Here is a 6,275-nt window from a genome sequence, read left to right as displayed (position 1 = left end):
TACACATGTGCATACATGTTTCAGATGCGATCTTGTTCTGCTTCCCCAGATCTTCAAATAAACTAAAACTAATTCAAAGTTCTGATATTTTTAGATGAGGGCTGATTGTTTATATTACTTAAAATGATCGGACTATTGTTCCCATCTTGAGTGTTATTTGTGCAACGTTTCGGTCGGTTTGGCCTTCGAAATAACATTGTATAAATGTATGTTGAGATTGGTATTATATTAAAAAAAAACTTTAAAAGGTTTCTGTAAATAACCATATTTATTGTGTAAATAATAATAATGTGGAATAGGAAGCTGTATTGCAATGAGATATTAAAACAGTGAATTGATGGAGATCTCTAGATCGGTAAGTCAAACGAGCTGGAACAAAGTTGACGGCAGGTTGCGTCTTGAACCAAATTGGGACTGCTTTGACGGACACAAGACGGGCCGACTTTGGCCGATCAACAGTGCTGGCCTTGACAGACAACTACATGGACATTAGCGCTAGGGTTGTTTTCTACGACAATGTCACATACAGAATACGATTTGTATTTACGGAATGTGTAGAATGTTTTTTTGTTTCTCTGAAGTTTATTTTTTTTTTATGCTTGTGAACCGGTGCTTGCCTTCGGCAGTTGCCAATGCGTGAGAAACGAGCGCAAGGCCAGAACAAGAATGAAAGATGAAAGAGAACCGCGGCACACAAGAGAAGACATACCTTAAAACCCCAGAGGAAGTAAACTAAGCGGAAACTGCTCAATTTGTATATCACATTTATTTCAAGATGTGCAAGTCTGCGGGGGGACTGCAGAGTCATCTGAGATGGCATGGCCTAAAAGATGGGAAAACTCAATATGGCGGCTATTCTCTAAAAAGATGAAGCAATAATCATGTATATATATATATATATATATATATATATATATATATATATATATATATATATATATATATATATATATATGCGAGAGAGAGACAGAGAATGATAGAAGTACTTCTGTCGAAAGCGCTCGCGATTATGGATCCAACATATACAATTTCGAGAAGAACACAAAAAGGACTATTCGGAGATTGGAGAAGATAAAAAGGAAAATTGTAAAACAGAATAACTCTATTTCATAATATTTGTCTAATATATATATATATATATATATATATATATATATATATATATATATATATATATATATATATATATGCGAGAGAGAGACAGAGAAATATTAAAATATATAAAAATCTACATTTTACCAAGAGTGTAAAGCATTTTCTCAGAGTCGAACACAAATAAAATTGATTGTCATTTCTCTGTAGAGTTACAGAATAAATACTAGCCTTCTCATTAGATGAGAGGAGTTATCAAAATGCAGAAAAGGGGTTGTTTGTAAAATATTTAATGAAACTGCAATATCAAGCAGTTAACAAGGGGGGGGCATATGGTTTCACATACATGTTGGCATGTATTTATTTAAATGCTGCCCACATCGGCATTATTTGGCACAAGGCCTGGAAAGTGGGATACCCGCAGGCTCCCCTAAAGAAGGGCCACTCCTGCAATTTTAAAAATTGCCCGAGTAACCCCGTCGACATTCCCTGGTCGGGGCGCCTCAGGCAGCAAGCAATAAACTTGCCCCACCGGAAAGCCCGGTGGCAAGGCCTGGGAGGGTGGACCTCCTAGGTATTACCCAGGCGGTGTACTTCAGTCCAACAGGTGCTGGGCCGGTTCCCAGCCCCTCACCTGTTGGGCTGAGTGTCAAGTGACGAATCCTTGACTGGTACTACCCTGTCTCCCTGCAGCCGAAGCCGCTAGGAGACACACCCCATCATCACAAGAGCATGTATTAAACAGCTTTTAGAAATTATCTTCAAACCAACCTATCTCTGGCCAGGTCTTTATCCCTCTTCCTCTCACGTTCATCTTTATCATTTTTCTCATCTTTCTCTTGACCTACTCTTACCAACTGACCTGCTACTTCAACTGTTCCACATCTAACCCAAAAACTCATTAATCCTTTCAATGCGACCAAACCAACCAAGTATCCTTAAACATTCCAGATTTAATCTTTTTCTGGGGTCATAAGCCCGTCTCACATTACACATCCATTGTATCATTTTCATATCATTTCTCTCCATGCAACGCATGTCCTCAACTTTTATTGGCCAGGTTTCATTTCCATACATCACCACACCTTGGACACATGATTGATAAGTTCCTTAGGTTACAGTAGTAACGCTCTGTTGGTTAATAATCACAAGCTCCCTTAACTTACTCCTAACTTTTGCTTCGCCCATTTGGGCTGGTTCATCTGCTACTAGTCTCTCGTTCCTGAACAGGTTTACAAAGAGAGTCGCCAACCTGAGAGGTCCCGAACTGTCATTTAAGCTTCAACCTCTGTCCCATCGACGTAATCTTGCACCCCTCTGCCTATTTTACAAGTATTTTAATGGTGGATGTTCTGATGAACTACAAGTCCTTGTATCCCCTCAACGTAAATACCCCCACCAAACCCAACAAGCAGCAAAGTCTCACCCCTACACAGTAGGGTCCTGGATATGACCTTAAACTATATCCAATGGTGACGCCGCAGCTTGCGGGTTTTGGGGAGTGTGGAGCCACCTTTTAATTGCCATTGCTCTCAGGTCCACTCTGACCCGGAGTGGTAATTCCTGGTAGGGTCCCAACTATGGGTTAAATAGAAACTGACTTGAAAAAAAAACAAGAAACAAATATATTCTATTAAAAAAATTTTTTTCAAAATCACTGAATTTGGCATTAAATAACCTGAAAAGGGTTGATATGCCGTAAAACAAAAACAACCAACCAACCTAGACAGTAGAGATCCCTAGATGTAAGAAAGCCTTCTCCTCAGAACCGCTAGACTTTGGAACTCCCCTCTGGTTCCTGCTTTCCCAATTTTACTGACATACAGAAGTTCAAGTGTAATGTAAACCGACATCTTGCTGCCCAACTCCCTACGTAGTATCCCTGCAACTTATGTCCCCGATAGTAGCCCCTGCATCAAAGGGGCACTGTGCCTTGTTTGGGGTTAAAATAGAAATTAAAAAAAATAAAAATAACATTAGAATGAGTATTTCAATCACCTGAATGTGTTTTTTTTTAAATATACAAGAGAAATGTACTTTGCTTGAAGCTTTGTGGGTAAACAGAAGACAGATACCTGACTATCCTTAAATTCTTCCGTTTAACAGCTCCACTTTTGTATTTTTTTCTTTTTTTTTTTTTTTTACAGTGATCACCACTTATCAAGGCCCGGAAGCCACTCAGGGATAAGGGTTATTGCAAGTACATTACGTTAGTGTGGAGATTTGATGAAGTGTTTACTTAAGGGGGCGGTTCATTAGGAATTTGTAAACATTGGACTTGAAGACATCCAAGTTGTAGTCCGGCGGGAAGCAGGCAGACGGAACAGAGTTCCACAGGCGTGCAGTTCTCAGAAAGAAGCTTTGTTCATTTTTTTTTTACATTGAAGGCATTGCCAGGGCCACTGCAAGAAAGGTGGGCTCTCTCTACCGTGCTAGACAACTACTAACACCCGAAAGTATCCTGTACCTCTATAAGGCCACCATTTGCCCATGTATGGAGTATTGCTGTCATATTTGGGCTGGTGCATCTACTACTAGTCTCTCGCTTCTTGACATGGTTCAAAAGAGAGTCGCAAACCTGATAGGCCCTGAACTGGCATCTAAGCTTCAGCCTCTGTCCCATCGACGAAATGTTGCATCCCTCTGCCTTTTCTACAAGTATTTTAGTGGTGATTTCTCTGACGAACTGCAATCACTTATGCTCCCACGACGTGAGCACCCTCGACAAACCCGACAGGCTGCTAAATCCCACCGCCACACTGTAGAGATCCCTAGATGTAAAAGATCTTTCTACTCCAGTAGTTTCTTCCCCAGAACCGCTAGACTCTGGAATTCCATTCCAGGCCACTGCTTCCCCAACTGTACTGACATGCAGAAGTTCAAGTGTGACGTGAACCGACATCTTGCTGCCCAAATCCCTACATAGTACCCCAGTAGTTGTTGCCCCTGATAGTAGCCCCTTACACCAAAGTGGCAATTTGCCTTGTTTGGGGTGAAAACGTAATAAAAAATAAAAATAAAAAAAATAAGGTATTAAAACAGTGATCAATACTACTAAACTAATTTACATGATTTGTAGAATATGGTCTTTTGTTTTCGTCAGGGATACCTACATCATAAGGCTTGTTTCTTTCTTTTTGTTTTTTTATTATTGGTGAAATTTTGGAGAAAAACTAATTCCTCCTCCTCTCATCATTTTGCAAGATCAAATGGCAAAAACAACGGACGAAGACCTCCAATCTGTAGTGGAATGGAGACAAAAATGGATGGTCACATTCAATGCTGCCAAGACTAAGCTTGTTTCCTTCAATAATTACAAGAAACCTTCTCAACCACCAATAGCTATGACTAAAGATGTATTACCTAAAAGTACTTCTTTCAAACTCCTCGACTTAACGTTCACAGGGAACATGAGCTTGAACAGATACATTGAGAGCATTGCCACGGTTGCTGCAAAGAAGTGGGCTCTTTCTATTGTGCTAGAAAACTACTTACGCTTGAAAGTATCCTGTACCTCTATAAGACCGCCATTCGCCCAAGTATAGAGTACTATTGTCATATTTAGGATAGTGCACCTGCTGCTAGTCTCTCACTCCCGGACAGGGTTCAAAAAAGTTGCCAACCTGATAGTTCCTGAACTGTCATCTAAGCTTCAACCTCTGCCCCATCGACGAAATGTTGCGTCCCTCTGCCTCTTCTACAAGTATTTTAATGGTGAATGCTCTGACGAACTACAGGCACTTGTACCCCCTCGACGTGAATAACCGCGACAAACCTAACAAGCAGCAAAATCCCGCCCCTTCATAGTAGAGATCCCTAGATGTAAGAAAGATTTCTACTCTAATAGTTTCTTCTCCAGAATTGCTAGCCTTTGGAACTCCCTTCCGAGTTCCTGCTTTCCCAACTGTACTGACATGCAGAAGTGCAAGTGCAATGTGAACAGACATCTTGCTGCTCAACCCCCTACATAGTATCCCTGCAACTTATGTCCCCCGTAGTAGCCCCCTACATCAAAATTGTACTATGCCTTGTTTAGGAGAAAATAGAATAAAAAAAACATATGAAAGGTGCATGGTCCCCCCGCGAGTGCACAGTGAACGAGGCATAAAAAAAAAATGACTAAGTTCAGCATTCCCCCCCCCCCTGCTCCATTTAGCCCGAAAAGTCCCCAGGCGCCGTCAAATCCTGATGAAAATGAACAAACGGTGCAGTTTTAGGTCTTAACATATGTAAATTTGAGTTCTGCACCATGCAAAAAAAGAAATGACTAAGGCCATCATTTGCACCCCCCCCCATTTAGCCCCAAAAGTCCCCAAGGCCTTAACATATTTAAATTTGAGTTCAGCACCATGCAAAACTGCTAAATAGACATACACAGAAAATTTGGGACAAATATGGTAAAATAGTCCCAAAAATGGAGTGTTTTTATTAGCCCTAAAAGAGCCCCTGGGGCACACCCAAGAGTTATCGTGAAATATAGACAAACAAAATTATATAGAAATCAGTTATAAAATCCAAGGCATCAATTTTTTTTTTAATAAGCACAAAAGTGTCAATTTTAGCCATTTTAACCCGAAAGGCACCCCTAGGGGTGTTACATGATAAGGGCTGTCCCCTTTTCATGTAAGTATAAAAATGGAGAATTTAGTTTAAAATGAAAATGAAATAGCATAGGCGAAATTCGAACTTCGTAATCTAGTTTAGAAATAGATTACGTGTGAGAATTTAAAAATGTAAAACAAACATTTGTTTAGAAATAGATAAATATTCAAGAAAAGAATGTGAGCTGTCAAGTTTGTTATGAAATTTTAAATTGAAAGAATGCAGCTTATAAGATAATGTTTTTAACATATTGAATATAGGTTAAAATTCCTTTTGAGAAATAGGAAAAGTTTTGGACACGTATGTCCAGGACACGTGAAAGAATGCACATGTTTTAACATGTGTATGACGTCACGGAAAATAGAAAGTTCTAGGAATAGAGAAAAACTTTAGTTAGACAACAGTCAGGAAGAAACTCAGAGGGAGTCAGACGTCTGGAAGCGAGACGTCACTTCAAGGGAAAAATGTGAGACTTTGAATTCTTGATGATGGAACACGGCCGTGTGAAGAATAAACCATCAAGTGTTTTTTGTAAAGCTCGTCTTGTGTCTTATGATTCTTATACAAAGGTAAAGTCCAAT

The sequence above is a fragment of the Euprymna scolopes genome, chromosome 37 (genome assembly GCF_053919585.1).
Source record: "Euprymna scolopes isolate OS-2025 chromosome 37, ASM5391958v1, whole genome shotgun sequence".
Taxonomy (NCBI): domain Eukaryota; kingdom Metazoa; phylum Mollusca; class Cephalopoda; order Sepiida; family Sepiolidae; genus Euprymna; species Euprymna scolopes.
The sequence above is the reverse complement of the archived record's forward strand: the minus strand, read 5'-3'. Positions refer to the sequence as shown.